Source organism: Anser anser (genome assembly GCF_964211835.1).
Source record: "Anser anser genome assembly, chromosome: 24".
Classification (NCBI taxonomy): Eukaryota; Metazoa; Chordata; class Aves; order Anseriformes; family Anatidae; genus Anser; species Anser anser.
The window spans coordinates 2,422,456-2,444,124 of record NC_139745.1 but is presented as its reverse complement, the minus strand read 5'-3'; the positions used below and the strand labels follow the sequence as shown (position 1 = coordinate 2,444,124).

At 48.5% G+C, this 21,669-nt stretch overlaps 1 long non-coding RNA gene across 1 annotated transcript; it reads right to left on the bottom strand.

Moving 5' to 3' along the window:
• Positions 1 to 11,252: 11,252 nt before the first annotated feature.
• On the bottom strand, positions 11,253 to 21,465 carry LOC310886189. Its single transcript, XR_014575234.1, has 4 exons — positions 21,105 to 21,465; positions 16,067 to 19,097; positions 15,509 to 15,610; positions 11,253 to 12,923 (listed from the first exon to the last, which is right to left on the bottom strand). It is a non-coding gene; the product is annotated as an uncharacterized lncRNA (long non-coding RNA).
• Between the last annotated feature and the right edge of the window lie 204 nt (positions 21,466 to 21,669).

Below are 21,669 nucleotides of genomic sequence, written 5' to 3'. Positions count from 1 at the left end.
TGCCGTAATCGAGTTACAGCCTAATGTACTGAAGGCAGGATGCTGGACTCCACTTCAAGTGGAATATATCGTAACGCATTAAGCATTTCTCTTCAGATAGATAACTGGAGAAGATGTGTTTCCATTATTTGTGCATGCCATCATACAGAAATGGCAGAGGGCCTAGGAGAGGATTACATTCTTTTTTTAATTCAATAAACAAATGTATAATTGTAACTTCTGGGAACCATCCTGCAGAAAAAAAAAGTAGAACCTTGTCTCCCTGCTCCTAAATTCCAATGCTGGTTAAAAGCTCCCAGAGAGAGGCTCTTTCTGACCAGCAGAGAGCTTTATCATCCCTCCTGAACAGCAGCTCTGGGTTAAGCCCAGCAGTCCCACCAAAGGAGGATCCTCAGATTTGGTCCAAATACCTTCTCTCTAAGGACAGAGCAGAAGGTCCCCACTTGAATTTAGTCCCCAGCAGCTCTGGGCAGGCCGTGGTCTCCCGGATTTACAGCAGAGCAGTCTGTGGTTAGGATCCTGAAGAGGCAATAGGGGCCAATTCCTGCACCAGGAGAATTTAATTAAGCCTGCTGCTTAAATATGCAACTCTAAACACTCTAAATATAGGTTGTGCTTTATGGAGGGAGAAGAGGCAGAGAGATCGTTTATTGAGATACAAAGCAATGATTTCAGCTGCAAAGCCTCTGAAACAGCAATACATCCAGCTGCCAAAGGCATCTTTCAAACCAGCCACTTCTTGGTGCGAGAGAATAATACAGCCATCGCTATTGTCTTCCTTGCTTCCAGTTATATTCATGAGCATCGGTCCCTTGCATCTGCAGGAAAAGTCCTGCCTGGCCTCAGGGAGGAGGGGAAAACCCTGTTTGTGATGTTCACATGGGAGACTGTGTGATACTTCAATTTAAATCTCATATCACGAGTACCTCCTGGAGAAAAGCTACCTGGGACGCTCTTGGTCTGCCCTTCCCTTTTCGTAGAGGAGCTGCAGGTAAAACGGCCTCGAGGGGATGCTGAGAACCTGCCCCCACCTGTAAGGACTGCTCATGACCCCCGTGGTGTTGCCTGCAAAGCTCTTAGGGGTGAATGGCAGAGGTAAGGGAGCAGCAGTCCTGGGCTAGGGGTTCCCACATCCTTCGGATGCTGCCAGCGATGGATCACCAGCGCTGCCACCGCTGCGACATCCCCACCCACTGGTCCCAGCGCACCAGGGACAGGGGGGTGGCAGCACTGCAGAGGAGAAGGACAAAGCCAGACTCAGCGGATGAACTCCCCTGTAGCAAATCCCTCCTTTTCTTTGTTTCAAAGTTTTCACTGTAATAAAGTAACCCAATTTAATAGAAAACTAATTCAGAGAAATTCATCAGCATGAGTAAAAATGCTTACCTGGGCACAAGACGTTGGGACGATAACTCACCATCAAGCCTATCTTGTATTAAAATAGTGTCCGTACATGTGATACACTCAGCAACAAATACAAAGTATTTACAGAAGTGGCCCAGGAATGTACAGGTCAAATTTACAGGTGCAGTCAGGTGTCCAGGACCCAGCCAAAGGCAGTGGGGGGGGGGTCTAAGATGTTTAGCTGATTCACAGCCCCATCACGCTTGGCTGCTCACCAAGCTCCGAACCAGGCAGTGACAGAAGGATTAGTCAAGGTCTTCAGGAGAGCCCGTGGCACAGCAGGAGCCTCTCACCATGCTGACCTACTCCAAAGGTTTGTGCCTTCACGCAAGCAGCCTGAGCGCAGCTGCAGCCTTCCCTGATAGCTCATTTAGGAGCAGTAATTTTCCCAGTGAACAACAGACAGATGTATTTTCCTTGCTGTTATGATCACACTTGTAGGTGACGGCAATAAAACTGCCGTGGTTGTATTTCAGCTGGCTGAGCATCAGGAGAAAGCACCTGAGCTGATGCGTTTCTGCCTTCTGCACAAGCCTTCCAGGGAGGATGCCCAAGGTGAGCCAAAAGCTGCCTCCCCTCCTGCCAGAGCCCTCCCAGCACGTCCCATGAACAAGGACACCTCGCTGTGCTGGTGGACTGGGGACGACGGCAGGGTGAAGGCTTCCAGTAATTCATTTCACAGAAAACCCGAGCATTCCTCTGGCAGGGGTGATGGCAGCAAGGCCGAGAGCTGATGCTGTGTTACCTGGGTTATATTAAGATGAGCAAATTGTGGAATAGCGGCAAGCCATGATAACAGGAAAGGAAATTCCTCAGCTCGTTGATGGGATGCTGAGAGGTGGCAAAGCTGAACTCCAGGCTGCTTGCAGCACATTGCAGCAGGCTCAGGGTCCCGCTCCTTACCTCCCGGGCAAGCGTGCCCAGAAGAGCAGCTAACATCTGGGACGATGGATGTGGCTGCCAAATGAGCATCTTGACACCACCAGCAAAGGCAGAGCTTTTCTGGGAGGGCAACGAGCTTCCTTGGGGCAGACAGGCAGAAAAGCAAGCACTCTGCTGATGTGGGGCCAGTGCAGTGTGTCCCAGAGCCCGGCAGAAGGGGAAGAGGCATTCCTTCAGCACACCTCATATACCCCAAAGGTAATGCAACCGCAACAAGCACAAACAAACAACACAAAAGCAACTCATAAAAAATGAAATAAAACTTAAAAATGCCTGGAGAATAGCTCTGGAGAGACTTCGAATGCTTCTGAAAAAGATGAGGAAACATCTAATGGCACTGAAATTTTCTCTTTCTTTTCCCTCTCACAAATAATAAACTTTGCAAAGCAGTGAAATTCAGAAAGAAGCAGCTTCCCTGAAGTTTGGAGTGGATCACTTAACAATTTTATCATTTCCAAAATTGGATGTGGTAAGTGGAGAGGTAGAACAAAATTCCTACAGCCTTCCTTCTGTATTTTCAGAAAGAAACTTGTTTGGTTTCAATTTTACAACTCCATGGTTTTTTTTGTTTGTTTGTTTGTTTGTTTGTTTTGTTTTTAAGACCTAAACTGATAAGGGACTAAAGGTATTTAAGGGGTTCAATACTTCAAGATAAAAGGGTTAATGGACTCAGAACGGTGTGCTGTGGTTTTCTGGGGCTGAATAGTTGAGGCTGACACAAAATACCATTTTTCACCGCCATGAAGCTGCAGCCACACCCTGGCAGGGCAGGAAGGATCAGACTTTAGGGACCTTACCACCCTCTGCAGGGACAGCCCACCCTTCCCGCTGTGCACCCTCCTGACCAGAGCAGGTATAAAGCAGCTGAAACTGTGACAGCTTTCCAAATGGGGGAAGGAAAGGCTCCCCATAATGAAATGGAGAAAATGAAGGAAAGGCTCCCCATAATCCCCCAGCTCAGCTGTTGCATCTAAGCATTTTAGCAAAGGCCCCCTCTGTGCCATCTGCTAGACTGCAGCCGAGTCTGAGCCTCCAACACGCTCCTTTGCTGAGTCCTCAGGGAGGATCCAGGAACTAGGAGAAAGGGGAAACACAAACCTGCAGCCTTGCATCTTTCCCCAAATTATGCTCAACAACATTTTTAAATAGATTAATTTGTGAAGCCGGGCACGTTTGGAGCAACACCTCAGACAGAGCAGACTCTATCTCTCTCTCTTTCTTGAGCCTTTCTCTCTGCTGACTCATGCTGCAGAAAGACCCAAGTGAGCTCTGGTTGCTCCTTTTCTCGGTTTCTTGTCCCATCCATAGGATAGATTCAATTCATCCCAGGAGACATTAGAATATAATAGAATAGAAATGGAATAGAATAGCAATATAGAATAGAATAGCAATATAGAATAGAATAGAATAGAAATATAGAATAGAAATATAGAATAGAAATATAGAATAGAAATAAAGAATAGAAATAAAGAATAGAATAGAATAGAACAGAACAGAACAGAACAGAACAGAACAGAACAGAACAGAACAGAACAGAATAGAATAGAATAGAATAGAATAGAATAGAATAGAATAGAATAGAATTGAATAGAATAGAATAGAATTGAATAGAATAGAATAGAATAGAATAGGAGTAGAATAAATTCCAGCTGGAAGGGCCCTACAAAGTTCATCGAATCCAACCATCATCAAGGTCATCGAGACCAGCTTGCCTGGAGTTCTTCCTAAAGCAGCATCACTGTGCTGCAACAGAGGATTTGCTCTGAATTAAACTATAGAAAAATCTGAAAAGAAGAGCAGGGATTCTGCAGTCTTCGGCACTCAGAGAGATCGTTAATCCTCAAAGCAGGGCCTGCTCAGAGTGGGGAATCAACAGGAGGTTCAGAAAGCTCATGGCTCGTGGCTTTTGTCTGCTTGTCTGTTGTCTCTGAGGTTTGCTTCATCTGACTCACATGGGATACCACATCAGTGACAGCACAGATCCAGTCCTATGAAGTACTCCCTGGCTTTATCTTGGTCCGGATCATTATTAAAAATATATTATGTTTAAATTAATTGGAAGGAGCATGGAGAACTAGCACCTGAGCATGGGGCAGTGCCCCAGTGCACACCAGTATGAGGACGGAGTGCACCAGTTCCACCTAAGGGCTACAATGGGAAAAGCCCAGCAGCACACGGAACTGGAGGCAGAGCACACAAGAAACATCTATACTTTATTTCCATAAGATTTTCTTTCTAATTCTGCTATTTTCCTTGTTTTCCAGGCAGCTGTGTGGCACGAATGACATCACATGAGCAGAAGAGCATCTCCACCCTAACAGGAGTAACGGGAGTCTTTCAAGGGTCCTTTCTGCAACTCATCATAAGCTAAAGATTTTGGGTTGAAAACTGAAAATTCTGGTTCTCTGCATTTGACTTTATGTCTACCTTTCATGCTTTATGCATCCTTAATATCATCTATCAGCACAGGGTTATCGAGCTCCAGCAGCACTGCCAGTGCTGTGCAATTTTCCTGTTGTTTCAAGTTCTCCCTGTGAATCCCAGCAAAGGCACGGGCAGTGCACGCAGGCTGAAGGACCGGGTTTGCTGGCCAAAGCTTAACCTCAGTACGGGACACGTAAGAAACATCAATACACATCAATAAAATCAATAACAAGCACTCTTTCCCCCTCTTTCTGAGATCATGTAATCCAAATCGACACGATAATGCTGGCCAGGAAGTTGAGACAGGAAGAGTGAGAAAGAAGATTAAAAGGGAGAAAATCTGGAAGCATTTCTGCTGAATTTGCTGTCAAAGATGCCTCAAAGTAAATTACAATGAGCCCACATCTTCGCCACCTTTCAAATTCCACAAGGTCGCAGCCACCCAGCCAGCCAGAAGCCAAAGAGACATGAAAGATTTCACCACAAAGCACAAAGCTGCTCCTTGGAAAGTCTTGTTATGTCCTGCAGTGAGCCTGGTTTTTGCAATTCATTTTATCACGCTGAACTCCCTCTGCCTGTGTCACACCAGGTGCTGATGAGTTCCCCAGCCTGAGTCCTTGCCGTGGGGTAGATGGTGCCTTGGAGGAGCTCTGGAATTGCTGCTTGATAACTCCAGAGCTAAAGGTGCTAGCCCAGGTACCCCAATCAGAGGAACAGAACTTCCCGTCTTGAATAATTCACCGCTTTTTGTATTCTTTCACAATTTGCTTGTTCAGTTGCTTAATCTTTTAGAGAAGCAGTTTTCCTGAATAACTCCTCTCCTGTCCCTGCAGTCTTTGGGTTTTCTTGGCCACAATGACCAGAGCTGGAATCCCGCTGGGCCAGCTGTTGTCACTCAGAGCGAGGTGTCTCCGGTGTTTCTTTCCCTCACCCTCAGAGCAGAACATGCTCACAGACACTGACAGAGGGGGCCCTAAATCCCTCCCTAGGCACCCACTGCAGGAGATTTGTCTCTGTCTGACATCGTTTCGATCATCTTCAGTTACACTGGGCCAAGAAGAACATGAGGCAGAAGGGGAAGGACACTGAGATGTTGGCTGTGTCCTAGGGAAGGCAAAGAGCCCTGGATCCCACTGCTCCATCCCTGGCACAGCCATTTGCTCTCCATGGAAATAAAATAAAAAATGCTGTTGTTGCACCAGTGCAAGAGGCAGATGCAACCTCAAGGGAGGCTCAGGCATCCCCGTGTGATGAGCAGTGGGGTTCTCTGCAGGATGGGCACACCCCAAGCCTGCTGTGAACACCTTCCATCGGGAGCTGGCCTCCTTGCAGGGAGCCCCTACCCTGGCTCAAATTCTTCTGGGAGTCCTCAGCAGGTTTCCTTTAGCAGGGGGCCAGACCCCGTTGCTGAAGGCAATGGTTGTAGTTTCTGGCACTTGTTGCACGAGTGGCTGCAGGACTGCCAACCCAGGACACTTCCCAAGGAGGGCACGGCTGCAGACCAGACAAGACAAGGGCATTTGGGAGCTGCTGCCAAATTCTGGCATTAGCAGCAGAGAACAGATCTCAACAGGAGCATCCGAGCAGCGCTTGAAAGGCAGGGCTGCAGAAGGCTTCCAAAAGCGCAGCTGATGCCAGGCGCCAGGCAGACGGCAGGTCCTGCCCACGCCATCTGCCCGCTCCCAGCCTCCCTGGGCTTGGTGACTTAGGCAGAAGTTGCAGAAGCCACCCATCGCCTGCCGGCTGGCGCCTCAGGGTGCCAAACCCATGGCAAAAGGCAACCGTGTGCCGAGGTGCCAGGGAGAATCCAGCCCTCAGCTGCCACCAATTTGTCCGAAGCGGTGACAGACTTCATCTGTTTCCACTGTGGGGGAAAGGAGGTCCAAGAGGCGCTGAATTGATCTGTGCAGGGAAACATTGCTGTGATTACATCTGCAGAGGGAGCTGGAAGGCTGCTGACGGTCAGCCCTGGCTCCAGCAGCTCTCCTGCACCTCAGGAGCAACTTTCCTAGGGGCTGCAAAGTCAAGGGCATGCCTAAACCCAGCGACATTTTGTACGTCAAGCAGCATGGGTAAGAAGGATCCAGAGGTCAAAACACAATCAAGGGGCAACAGAAATTAGTTCTGACATCCTCCTGCCTTTTTCTGGGGAGTTCAACCCACCGGACCTCTACAGGGCCCTATGCAGGGGATGGGTAACCCTAGCTAGCACTAGCCCTGTATTGAGTTTATTCCTGATGGGCTCCTGGAGCCACTGGTCAAGTTTCGAAGCTGAAACCAGCACAATGGGATATTTCCTCCATTCCACTTGGCCCCAGCCCCACCTTTATCACCAGCAGAACTAAAACCCCTCGTGCCATGCCCAGGGCAGGAGCTGAGTGTTGCCAGTCAGTCTCATGGAAGCGTAAGGCAGCGAGCACCGAGTTTCTTTAATTTTGTCCCCTGCTCCAGCCTGTACAGATTCGTGTAACACCAAAATCCAATTAAGTCCGCCAGCCTCACTAAAGCCTCCAAGCCGAACTAATGGATGTCACCGTCTCACCGAGCAACACAGCAGCTTTTGCCATGGAGATCTCCGTGGGGTGGGACAGGGCTGCTGTCCTCTGCTTCTCTGCTCAGGGGAAGCACAGCCCAGGACAGACAGACCCCTTCGAGGAGACATCATCACCAGGACTGACCCTGAGACCCCTCAAAGACCAGCCTCCTCATAAAATACTTGGATATCTGCAGTGGAAAAGAGCTATTATTTTTATTATTCCCATACGATCGCCTTGTGAGGTGCAGCTGGAGGAGTCCTCGATATGTTTCCCCGAAATATAGGCAATAAAACAATAACTATAAAAGTTAACAATAAATCCGATTCAGTGGTGCTGCTGGGACCTTCCCTCTGAGAGGAGATAACTCAATCATTTCCCCTCTCTTACTCCCAAATTAAAATGAATTGATTCCTCCAACAGAGGCTTGTTTATCATGTCTGCAGGCTGTCAATGCGCAGCAAGTTCCTCAGGTCCTATGGGTTCCTCCTACTTCAAAAACCTCGATCTGTCTTTGAGACAGCCCCATTATGACAGCTAATGCAATCCCTCTCCCCCAACGCGCAATTTCAAGCCCATCTTCCCAAGGGCAGCCCAAAGCCCTGTGCTCCCGCAGCCTTTCTGACCCTGTTTCCACACACATCCCAGCAAGGGACTGGGGAATCCCCCAGGGAACACAGCAAGCCCCCAGAGCATCCTTTTATTGAGGTAAGGCCTTATGGACAGTCAGGAATGGGGGGAGAGAGGGGGAGGCGCGTGAGATGGAGCAAAATGGGCTCTGCACCAAAGCACAATACTGTTTGTGGATGCTCTTATTAATTTTATTTTGTTTCTTTGGCTTTTCCGTTTGAGAACAAGGACTCAGTGATGCTAAAGCTTTTCCTGGGAGCACACCAGCGTAGAGAGCATCCTTCCACCAGCCAGACAGCAAACTGGGACACCAGGACAGTTCCTCCAGCTGTCAGAGAGCCCCTTTCAAACCTCCGTGCTGCTGGAGCTGCAGTGGGGATCCAAACGGCTGCTTTCACACCCCGCTGGGTGAACTGTTTGGAATATCAGGTTCATCACTAACAAAACACTTCAAGAGGCTTTGGGGTTCACCCAGAGGCAGAACAGACCCAGGACAGTAGCATGGTGAATTAAAGTAGAAATGGTAGACCTGAGCCCTGGGCAGATTTGGAGGGGCACATGGCAGCAGGACTCCTGCTGGACTCCGCAGGAGTTGCCACCTCTCCTTCTGTATTTAACCTCTGGCTTGGGAAAGAAGAAAATGTCTGGCATAATGCTCTGAGTGGGCTGCCTGTCCCTCTCCTCTAGTCTGCTTCTCAGTACTGCGGGGTTGTCTGAAACCTAGTCTGTTCCTGGAAAATGGGGAAAGAACAAACCCAGCAATTGTCCTGAATGACTTCTAAAATAAGTTTTAGAATGAAAAAAAAAGAGAAAAAAAAAAATAGACAGACCTCAGTTTAAAAGCTTGATCCTTTTGAAAGCTGCAATCTGCCTCCTCTGCCTGATAAAACCACTTCAGTCTCCTTCTGCCATTCTGAATCTTCATGAAAACAGAAAAAAAAAATCCTTTCTGTTAAGCTAATAGATTCTAGGTAAAAATTTCTCCCTCTTGCCATGATCATAATTCCTCAAAGGATAAATAAATCAGGTTCCTTGTGCCATCAGTCTCGTCCTCAAAAGCAGGTCTGTTCCCTGCCCGCTGCCACTGGAGCTACTCTCCTCCGCGAGGACTCCAGATAGAAGTGCTCCTCTAAGTCTGCATTTTCCTTTTATTCCTCCACTAATTGGTAAGATTAACAAGGACAGCCCAGGGGTGGGTGCAGCACCCCCGGAAAGGCATCCCCAGCAGAGCCCCCCGGGATGCTCACTGCCTGGGATTTATTAACCCTGTGCTGTGCCCCTGTGTAAGAGACACCAGTAGAAAACCCTTGCTTCACGAATAATCGCTGCCTCAGGGTATCCAAAAAGTACTTCAGACACCTGCCCTTGTTCAGACCGGCTGTCAGGAAGGTCTTTATTTACAGGTCCTATTCTCATATTCCACTGAGAAGCTGCCCATGAGCACGTAAGGGCTTCATCTTTGACTCACATTCTCTCTGTCTAAAGAATAAAAAATCTCATTTTAACTTCTCCCCCATGATACCTGCCCCATGTTTGTGAGATAGAACAGCCCCAGCCTTCTGATGGCACCAGCTATACACACACCTTGCCCATGGAGGAGACTCAGCAGCCTGGTTAAGGCAGCTCTGTTAAATGCAAGGAGGTGGCCTGGTGGGAGAAGGGGGCTGCAAGCAGCATCTGGAAACATCTGGCAGAGGGAGATAGCTGCTGGTGGGAGCAGCCCAGGTGTCTGGATGTCAGCACCAGGGATTTGGTCCATCTGGCCTGATCCTGGCTCTGAGTTGCTCAGAAGACCTCTATCAGGGCACCTCTGGGCCCACCTGGTCCAACCCTTCCCCTCAGGCAGGGCCACCTAGAGCAGGTTACCCAGGACCTGACGGCAATGCTCCTCTCCCAGAATAATTTCAACCCCCAGCACGTGCAAGAGACTTTTTAAAGCAGAAGCAGTGTTCCTCTGTTTAAGTGGGTATTTTCCTCCAGCACCTTTTATGTGACTGGTTTTGAACTCCAAAGAACTTGGAGCTTCTGTGACCTCCTGCAGCAAGGAGTGGCACTGGTAAGTGATTCTCACGTGGAGAAAAGTGTCCCCTTGTCCCTCTGAGCTCCCTTCTGGTGGTTGCGTTCAGAGACTTGTACTGGGAGCAGACTGGGAACAACAGCCCCTTGTCCAGCTTCCCCATAGCCCGTCCCCTTCCCCAGCTGATCTCAGTGCACTCTTGGGGCGGCGATGCCAGAAAACAGAGTCACAAAGGGTGTCAGCAGCCCTCTCTCAGAGCAAAATCCCACCCAGGACAATGCATTATTGATCAGGACAAGGGCAAGGAGGCACCATTCCAACCACACGGCCCTTCTGCACCTACACCCCCCTGCTGCTGCGAAGGTTTCTGTTTCCCTGGGGCTCCTGCTCCATCTCCAGCCGAGCACTTTCCCCGCGGCAGGTACGGTGGGATAGGAAAACAGGAAAAGGTCAAGCGCTGAGCTGCTTGCTTGAGCTCTGAGTTATTCATTCAGCCAGCCAAAAGGTTATTAAGGCTTTAGTGAAGCTCAGAAATTAATCTGCCAAACTCTTGATCCAAAACTTCCACACTTAACATTATAAAAGGGTTAACCAAGCATTGGTGGCCGTGCACCCGCAGTTTTGTGATGGCTGGAGAGCCCACTGCTGCAACAGGAACTGTCTAAACACAGATCGACACCTGTTAACAAATAAATAGCTAAATATTCTCTTCCTCTTGTCCTGTCCAAAAAAGCTTCCAGGGAGCAGAGAACTGGAGGGGTAGGGCACCGCTGCACCGAGTGCCTGTGAGCAGTTGTGCAAGGCTCTGCACAACCACATTGAGTTTTTGCTCCAGCAAAACCAAAGTGATGCTGTGGATGCAAAGGCAAGTTTGTTTCCAGACTTATTTTCTAGATGCAAGACAAGCTTGGAGGAGATGGTGCCCCAGCCATACCCTCAGGGTCACTTCAAGCTGTTCAGAGCATGCTGAAGAAGCATGAAGGAGACAGTTTGGGGTTCAGGAGCCTGCTGACCCTTTCTCCAGGCACCTGTGGTCCCTGAACTCCTTGCTTCCTTCCCAGCTTTGTCTCTGAGCCCTGGGTACAGGAGCAACGTGATGTGCATCTCCTCTGCACCCACAGGTTATGGAGCCCAAGGAGACTTTTTGCCCTGTGGGACACCATGCTGCTTGGATTTGAACTCTTTTGGCAGGAAAAAAAAAGTAAAATCCCCCAAAACTCCCACCGGTATTTTTGTAACTTTTCATGGCAGGTAATTCCAGGTAGTTCTGAAACATCTGAGTGATTTATTGAAGCTTTACAGCAGAAGTACCACTGAAGTTACGTGAGTCATAGCAGCGTGTATTTGCATATGTCCATAATAAAAAGGGTTTTAAAAGAAGCAAGACAAAGTGATGGATGGTTGAAACAAACATTACTGTGTTATCAAAGGGAGATGTCTCAGGCGAGCCTGACCCTTTCCTCTCAAAGTTTTCTGGGAAGTTGTTGTGCTTCCTCTTCAAACTTCAGAGAAAACCTGAAAAACAAAGCTTTTTTTTTTGATCAGCTCACTTGACACATTGCAAGGGAAAGTCCTCAGACTAACAGGGAGCTTCTCATCAGTGCACAGAGAGCTCTGGGCACATGGGGCACTGCTCCTACCTGTGAGACCCCCAGATCCACCTGAGCAGTCCCACCTGCACCCCACCCTGCAGCACCCGTGGGTCCCTGACACCCAGCACCCACGATCTGCAAGGCAAGGAGGTGGCAGGGGATGTTGGCCATGCCAGGTTGAAGGTTTTCCTGCACAGCAGAATGAATTTGCATAAGGCCATAACAAAAGGGATATTAAAAGAAGCAAAACAAAGCATTTGGTGGCTGAAACAAACATTGCCACGTTATCAAAAGATGTCTCCAGCAGGTGAGGCTTGGAAAATAAAAAACACGTCCGGATGGATCTCCAGAGAAACTTCCTCCCCAGTACTTTGTTATACAACTGATAAATAAAAGTAATTGTCACACAATTAGGTTTCCCATCTCCTCCAACTTCTTAATCACATCAAGATTAATTATCGGCACTCTTATTGTTTTGCTTTATGGGTTTCAGTTGTTTGTCTGTTCTTCTGGAGCTGCACTGAGATGAGAAAAGGCTTTGAAGCAGCTTAAATGGGAAATTCGAGGCAGTGGTTTTGTTAAAGTTGCTTCCTCTTAACAGCCAGCTTCATTTTCTCATCGGGCTGGATGTTCTGAAGTCATTTAATTGCAATTTAATCTTCCTACTCTCTCCTCTAATATATTTCGGTGCAGTTCACCGGGTTATATTGGCCAATTCATTAACAGCCTCTCTGATATTTGACATTTCGCTTTAGGGAAATGCAGGTATGTGATCTTTAATATTTTGAGCATTTCTTAATGAGATTTAGGGGCTGTGGGCTGGGAATTCTGATTTTATTTTATTTTTTAATTTAAATGTTTACTTTAGGGCAACTTTGGCCATTTTTCTTGAATTTTCTGACCAGGGAGTGAAGGGAAATCAATGGGAAAGAGCAGCAACATTTGCAAGTAGAGAAACATGTAACTGCCTCTTGCCTCCCGAGCATACCAGGATTAGCAGCACGAAAGTTTTCTAGTTCTGAATCCCAAGCTTTTTTTTCCAGGACTTTTCTTTTTTTTTTTTCTTTCTTTCTTTCTCCAGAAAGGATCCTGGGTTTCTTTGCCAGCTGGTTTTGCTGCTATCACACCCAGCACGCATGGCATGTTGCACCCCTTTGTTGGCATGAATCTCCCCCAAAGCCACGGCTGAGGCCAGCCTGGGATGTGGCTCCTTTCCTCCAAAACCAGGCGAACATTTGCTGTGGATGGAGCTGGGGGATGGATACGTGCACAGCACTGATGGCTCAGCCCTCTCAGCGTAACGATGTTGAAATGAACTCCAGTCTTCTTTCACTTTACCGTTTAGCCTTGAGCTCACTACTTCACCCCTTTTCACCTTGCCTATAAAGGAAATCATAAAGATCCAAAACTGCACACATATGCAAGTAAGCACAAAACCAGACTTTTAAAGACATTTGACAAAAAAAATTTAAAAGCGCCTGAGACTTTCTTTTCAATTACCAGACCTCTGAGCTCTCAAGGATCAGCAGTTGGTGCAGAAAGCCTACAACCTGCGAAGACAAAGCCCATCAGATCCCAAAGGGAAAGAGCCTTAAAATGGAGTTTGCTGCTGTGGTGCTTGGCAGAGGTTTTAGCTCCATTTTGTGCCTCATTCTCTCTTTGGATGATGCTGAGTGCATTGCAGAGAGCTATCGGGGCATTAATTATGGCATGCATGCAGCAATTCATATTATGGGATCATTGTTAGAAATCTAGAGTCAAATATGCAAAAAGTTTGGAAATACCAGAAATTAAGATTGCCTCTAGCACCCTAATTAGGCCCCTGGTGAGCAAGCATCACCTCCCAGCATTAATCACCGACCTACAACACTCCAGCCTCCATTGCTATTGCAGCATTTTTTAAAACTACAAAATATTTATCTTCTTGTTAACCTTTTGCAAAGCACACATCCCCTTCCCACACAGCAATACCTGCTGCTGCCTCTCAGTACAGAAGAAGGTCTGTGAGATACCAATGTGCTTTTTTTTTTTTTTGGGAAGGAGCCAACTGATGAATCAAAACAGCTACTAAATGCCATCAGCACGACTGGCACCTGGAAGAGTATTTTGTCTGGCAGGAGGGCTGTTGCATTTATTTGTTCCAAAGCTGTCTCCAGATAAAGGATGTTTAATTTTGCTGTCTCTTCTTGCAAGCTGCTCCCCGTACCTCTCAGCTGTGACCCCGGACCGTGCACTGCACCCACAGCACTGAGCACCCCGAGCCACTCTTAGAGCAATCTGTGGCCCTGCCAGTGTTTTGTGGACTGCAGGAACACTTGCAGATCCCAGGCATCCCAGTAAGGACCCATTAAATAGAAGCAGACTTCCCAGTGTCTTGTTTTGGCTTGCTGGCTCTGGCTTGCCCTGCTTAAGCCAAAGGGAAGAAAAAAGCTGGCAAGAAGCAACTATCGTGACTTTGTTTCTTGAGGGGCTGTCAGCAGTGGGAATTTGCCTTCGGTCAGGATTGCAGTGAGAATTATTTGTTTATTAGCTCGAGGGATGAAAGGGAGAGCTGTTCTTGCAGGGACAGTGAAACTCTTCCATGCAAATTCAGCCACACTGCAAAAACAGGTTATGCTAAATCGTGTGCACTGATTTTGGCTGTATAAGCCTGGCAGGGAGCATCGTTTCGTGGTTAGACTGAGAGATCTGGGTCCTTTCATCAGCTCTATTCATAACACTTAGTTGTAGGAGACCTATAAAACCAGGCATCTTCTTTCTGCCTCAGTTTAAAGCAGTATTTTTTTTTTCTCCCTATGCATTGAGAGATGGAATTAACTGATGGCTGCATAGCGCTCTAAGAGCCACAGGGAAATGGAGCTCCAAGTAATGCAATAATTAAACTGGGTGGTTAACGAGGTTTATAACTGGGTCAAAAGGTGTCTGTGAGGTGACTTGCCACACAGAGAACCAGGTTCTGCAGCAGCTGATGGCAACCAGAAACTGCCTGGGATGAGGATGAGGTGGAGGAGGGATGGGGGGACAGATGAGGGAACAGTGTCACCAGCAGGGCACCTGGGTACCACCAGCGGTGACAACCTGTGCTCGGTGACCTTGTGTCCATGCACCGGGCCAAAAAACCAAGAGTATTTCAGCATAAATGAAATGCCACATCAAGGCTCATGAATCATTTCTAACTATAAATACAGGCTCTGCGATGGCTTTGGTTCCCCACATACTCCCCTCCTTAATAACAGTATATAGTGCTAGCCATATGCATTGGGTTATTGCCTCTGAAATGAAGCTGAACCTAATAATACTGTCAAAAGTGGAAACACTGTTTAGTCATTAATGGAATTCTAATAGCAAAGTCATTAATTGAAACCCAATAACGTTTTTCCATCCCAGTGACTTACTGCCATTGTTCGTGCCAAAAGGCCCAGACTTGCATCTGCATCTCGTTTCCACGTTCAGCAGTGACCGGACCCGTACCTTTTGTCATTTCATATGCCTTCAGATCAGGGGATTTTCTACTTGTTATTCACTCTTAGGAAATTTAACAAGTCTACACAGGCTCTTTAAAGCTAATGTTGCATGAAATGCAGGGATAAACCAAAGCAGACAGCTTCATAAGTACAAACATACTATCAAACTGTTCCCATCACCCAGTCTTCTCCTAATGTGTTCATTATGTAAAATGGTTCGGAGGCTGGAGAAAACCCAGCACTGCCACAGCAGCAGTGCCAGGCAGGTATTTCCTTCCTTATTTAGACAGGAAATAGAAATGAAATCACACTGTAGCCAAAAAAACTCCTAACAAGACTTGTTATCAGCTAGTTCCCAGGTCAGGGAAGTGACAAAAATTGCCATTTTGGGCTGCAAAGAGCATGAATTTACTCCAGGGTCTTCTTGCCAGAAGGAATTAGTGCCCAAAGACCTAGAACTAGAGCCTGTGGGCTAACCCAAGGGAATAGCCCTCTCTATACCTGTAGCACCCCTGGAGAGAGGCTATGACAGTTGTTGAAAAGCAAGGAGATGCTGCACCATTCGTCCAGTTCCAGAGACAGCATGTGTGCTTCGCACTCTCCCTGTTTAAAAAAAGTGTCAAAGCAGAGCAATAAATTTCAATACCGTGAAAGTCTCACCCAAACAAGATTAGCATCTTCCAAACAGCTTCTCCTTGAGCGTCATCAACTTGAATTTAAAGTTGGTGAAGTGTCTGGAGTGTGATTATACAAACCCACTTGTTCTTTACATCTTTTTAAGATCCTTTAATGCAAACATGCATTAAAATGCATGTTCATAATCCCAGCTGTTTGCTGCAGAAACCCTTCCCTTCATTTCCTATCTGCTGTTATCACGTGCTGGGGTCACAGAGAGGTGGCGCAAAGCACGGGGGTGGTACAAAGCACGGGGTTTATTTAGCCCTGTGTAGGGTGGCAGGAATCTCAATATGAACCGCATCACGTGTGGGTCCTATTTTTTTTTCTACTTTCAGTGTGGAAACAAAAAGTACCCACACTCACCAGAGGCTGGAAACCTACCTCTGGACCTTCTTGGCTCCTCTTCTGAGCAATCCTGCTTCGCTGGGTGGTGGTTGCTGGCCCAAGTCTTGCCGTTTTCTTGTAAAATGGAGCAGAAAAACATGCATCCATTCCCTCAGAGGAAGGGAATGGCCCTGATTAATTTTAGAGAAGCATTACAAGGTCAAAGGTATATTATTCCTAATTCATCTACATATTGAAGAGATGTCCAGCATTTTCCAGAGGACCCAGAGCGTGACACATGCAGCATCATGAAGCCAAGGTGTGTGCTGTCACAGCCCACTTCCTTTAATCTCTGAAGTCGCTGGGTAATTTCAGCTGAATTTGACAAAGAGGTAAAGGTCTCCAAACTATTAACATCTTGCCGCTTTCTTGAGAAAAGGAGTGATCTGGGCACTTAAATAACAGAATCAATTTTACCATCCTAAAAATAAAGTCAACATTTGCAATTCTTTCCATACGGAAAAGTCATCTTGGTCCACAGATTTGTTTCGTGTAGCCTAATACCTTGTATAAATCCACTAACGTACCTCATACATATATAATTTTTATTGCCAAATGCATTGCAGAAGAGGCCTGCTTGGCCAATATTTAAACTTTGTTGTATGACAGAGTATGCCTCAAATCTACTTAAGAGACAGTGAAACTTTGCAAGCACGTACACACAACATTAACATGCCTCAGCACCCTGGGAAGCAGCTCGATAAACTCCCTCGAAGACTAAACTGATGTCCTGAAATATCAGGGGAATTTCCTTGCAGCTTTGGAGACCAGACTTGTTTTGGCTGAGAAAGTGTCGCAGATTGTCATGTCCTTGTCTTTACAGATTAGATGCTTCTGATCGCCTCTGCGCTCACAAACTGTTTCTTCAGCTGCCAGCAAGGAGCACTACCCAGAGCCCCAGGGATTATGATTAAATAAGAAGAGGTGCTTGTTGCCATCTTAGAGCCTTTTGGACTCCCTGGCTTCGGCCAGAGCCCCCCAAACCCCCGCCCAGTACCCTGTAATTCAGGAGCTGACAGAGGAGATGAAGCAAGCCAGCTGCTTCCTGCCCTTCTTCACTTTTTTGACTGAAAATACAGAAGAAATGAAGCCCCCCTATGCAATAAAATTATACAGCAGAAAATTTTTCAACAAGGTGGGGGGGGGGGGGAGCAGCGGTCCTTCCAGACCAGCACAACCCCCAGCAGCAGGAAGGAGGAGGAGGTGTTTATGGAGGACATCACCCTACACCATCACCACCACCACATCTGCATGGGGCAAGCTTGATGGTGCTGGGTGCGTTTCGGTTACATGTAAATGTTTGTGGGGAGATGAAGGAGGGCTGCTCTGCTCTGCTCTGCTCTTTTCCTGGGTCCTTCATCCCCACCGGGCAGTGGTCCTCAGAGCATCGGGTGTCTGCTGATGCCAAACAATGAAGAGTGACCAATTAACTCAAGTGAATGGGGTGGTGAATCAGAGGAAGTGCAGATCCTCCCATACCTCCCATACCTCAGGGAACACGCTGGGCTTCTGAGTGAATTGAGCAGCCTGGAGGGGTGGGAGAGCTCCTGCAGGGACAGGCTGGGGGGTGCTGGGGCAAGAGGAGCACTGGAGGGAAGGGCAGTGTTTGCTGCACCGAGTCCCAAGGGTGCTGGGCTGCTTCCAGGCAGGATAAGCCCCCAAAAACGCAGGGGGCACTTGCTCATTCCAACAAGTCGCTTGCCTATCGCAGCATCTGTCCCAGCAGCAAGGCTCAGCTGCCAGCCCACGACAAACCTGGAGGTTCGTCTGCATGCTCCCCAGCCAGCGCTGGGGGAAGGTCCTCTCTCTGCTTTTGGTTCTCTCTGGATACACAATATTTTGCTAAATCTCACCTTGTTACTGACACACAAAATAACAACCTTCCCTCATCCCCCTTTCTCTGTAGATTTAACATCCAAGTGCTGTTATTAAGGCTCCATTACTTTTACAAAACGCATGACAGATCATCTTGTGGAACTCTGTGAAGTACTATAAATAATTAAACTTCAACCAGACTTGTCAAAATAAATGAGCAGAGTAGACTCCACTCTGTGGTGCCTTTGATTTTGTTTGTACGTGTTGGTGCTTATATTTTATCTGCTAAATTGCAAAAATGAGCAAAGCAAGGAGGCCCTGCCACCGACCTCCTGTTACAACACAGGGTGGTTATAAAACCTCCTGCCTGGCTGGCTGAAGGCTTGCAGACTTCTGCAATGGCTAGTTTTGGGGAGAATTTGGTGGCCAGGCTCCTCTTCCCAGCTCTGTTGCACCAGGGAGGAAAGCAAAGCTCCTTCTGGAAGGTGCACAGCTCCTCCTCAGCCACACTTGAATTATTCATTGGGTATTAATGCATTTGACAAATCCAGTCTTCTCTGCATGAATTATCCACAAAGCAGTGGAGATTATGTGTTTGTTTTTTTTTTTTTTCCCAAATTTATTTTTCATTTACAAATTGACCAGCAGCTACAACCAGTGCAGGCGGGCGGTGCATGGGCTCCATCCCAAGCCTGCAGCAGGAGCAGACACCTCGCGAGGGCTGAGTTCAGAGCTGCACCCCTCAGTCTAGCTGGGCAATGCACACCTGTGGGGCACTGAACAGGGAGGAGAAAGGAGGTGAGATGGGAGCTATGCCCCAAAACCTCATCTGGGTGCAGAAATTCATTGTGTCGCATCAATGTGAGCTTCCCATATGGTTTTAGAGCAAAGGACTGAGTGCATGGGGATGCCCTAAACCTTCACACTCATGTTTTGGGTACCTCCATAGCCCATACATCTCCCATCAGCCAAGACAGGCAAAATACACAACTTTCTCTGATCCGTTCACTACCCCAAACATACCCGTATAGCCCAGCATTAAGCTCAAAGCCACTACAGTTTCCAGACTGCTCCCTTAATATATGGGATTAATTCGGGCAGCTCAATGCCACCTCCATTGATCTCATTCAGCCTCCTGTCTCCTTGCTCTGCAGTTCTTGGTCACGAAATGATCCCAACAACTCATCGGATGTCTCCAAATTGCTGAAAACTCCTGCAAAAGAACAGGGGAGGCAGGGGATGGACTGGAGCATCCAGAAAGGGGGTTTTATCCAAGTAATGGCAGAACCAGACTTTAAAACTCCGGCAAGACAGCAAAGGACTCTGGCTGCTAGCAAGGCCGTTGAAAAGCCTGCTTTGCCAAGACAGGAGCAAGAGGACTGGGCTCTCCCTTCCGACACATTGCCCTGCAGCAAGCCGTTCAATTCATTCAATATCAAGGTACAACTCCGGACACCCAGTTGGTTGTTCTCCGGACACCCAGTGCCCTGAGCTGGTGGAAGGGGATGGGGAGCAGGATGTGGCCTTCGCTATCCATGAGGAAATGGTTGGCGACCTGCTACGGAGCTTGGATGTGCGCAAGTCGATGGGGCCGGATGGGATCCACCCAAGGGTACTGAGAGAACTGGCGGAGGAGCTGGCCGAGCCGCTTTCCATCATTTATCGGCAGTCCTGGCTATCGGGGGAGGTCCCGGTTGACTGGCGGCTAGCCAATGTGACGCCCATCTATAAGAAGGGCCGGAGGGCAGACCCGGGGAACTATAGGCCTGTCAGTTTGACCTCAGTGCCGGGGAAGCTCATGGAGCAGATTATCTTGAGGGTCATCACGCGGCACTTGCAGGGCAAGCAGGCGATCAGGCCCAGTCAGCATGGGTTTATGAAAGGCAGGTCCTGCTTGACGAACCTGATCTCCTTCTATGACCAAGTGACGCGCTTGGTGGATGAGGGAAAGGCTGTGGACGTGGTCTACCTTGACCTCAGTAAGGCTTTTGACACCGTTCCCCACAACATTCTCCTCGAGAAACTGGCTGCTCGGGGCTTGGACTGGCGTACGCTTCGCTGGGTTAGAAACTGGCTGGATGGCCGGGCCCAGAGAGTTGTGGTGAATGGAGTCAAATCTGGTTGGAGGCCGGTCACTAGTGGAGTCCCCCAGGGCTCGGTACTGGGGCCGGTCCTCTTTAATATCTTTATTGATGATCTGGATGAGGGCGTCCAGTGCACCCTCAGTAAGTTTGCAGATGACACCAAGCTAAGTGCGTGTGTCTATCTGCTCGAGGGCAGGAAGGCTCTGCAGGAGGATCTGGATAGGCTGGAGCGATGGGCTGAGGTCAACTGCATGAAGTTCAACAAGGCCAAGTGCCGGGTCCTGCACCTGGGCTGCAACAACCCCAAGCAGAGCTACAGGCTGGGAGATGAGTGGCTGGAAAGCTGCCTGGCCGAGAAGGACCTGGGAGTATTGGTGGATAGTCGGCTGAATATGAGCCAGCAGTGTGCTCAGGTGGCCAAGAAGGCCAACGGCATCCTGGCCTGTATAAGAAGCAGTGTGGCCAGCAGGTCGAGGGAAGTGATTGTGCCCCTGTACTCGGCTCTGGTGAGGCCGCACCTCGAGTACTGTGTTCAGTTCTGGGCCCCTCGCTACAGGAAGGACATGGACGTGCTCGAGCGAGTCCAGAGAAGGGCGACCAAGCTGGTGAGGGGTCTGGAGAACAAGTCTTACGAGGAGCGGCTGAGGGAGCTGGGCTTGTTCAGCCTGGAGAAGAGGAGGCTCAGGGGCGACCTCATCGCTCTCTACAGTTACCTGAAAGGAGGCTGTAGAGAGGTGGGGGTTGGTCTATTCTCCCACGTGCCTAGTGACAGGACGAGGGGGAATGGGCTAAAGTTGTGACAGGGGAGTTTTAGGTTGGATGTTAGGAAGTACTTCTTTACCGAAAGGGTTATTAAGCATTGGAACGGGCTGCCCAGGGAGGTGGTGGAGTCACCATCCCTGGAGGTCTTTAAAAGACGTTTAGATGTAGAGCTTAGGGATATGGTTTAGTGGAGTACTTAGTGTTAGGTCGGAGGTTGGACTCGATGATCTTGAGGTCTCTTCCAACCTAGAGAAATCTGTGAATCTGTGAATCTGTGAAACTCCCCTTATTCCCCCAGGGCTGTGTTTTTCCTCCCCAGGAGACAACGCCAACCCACCCCTTTGTGCTCAGGCACAATTCACACCCCGACTCACCGTTGCCCTCCGCTGTCACCATCTGTACCGGAGAGTGTGAACGGCTGCTCTCATCCCTAGGAGCTTATTTCCATTTCACACTAAGGCACACTGCAGGGTGGTGGGACGCAGGTTTTACGTTCCCAGGGTGGGAGATGCTGGTGCAGAAGCTGCTAACCCACTGAGAAGCAGGCGCGTGCTCCCCATGCTGAAAAAATCAGCCCCTGTCTGACCATGCAGCACGTGAGTGGGAACCCCTGCATGAAAAGCCTCTCCCTCCCAAGATCTGTGTCTGGTCCAGTGGACTCTTTATCCTGATAAAGGACCTCTATCCGCGGGCCTGCAGAGCCTTCCTGCCCTGCAAAGTGGCAGATAGCTCTCGTGTAGGGCTGCCAAGTGTAATACCTGCTGCAGCTACTGCTGACTAATGAGAGCGACACGGAGCTGGCTGCCAGGGATGTCCTTGGGAGAGAAAAGCAGCTCACGGGTCACTGACCGGCAGAGGGCATTAAAAGGAGCATCCAACTGGAACCGGTAACATCACAGCTCCCGTCCGGCCTTGTGCACTGTCCTTGGAGATGGCAAA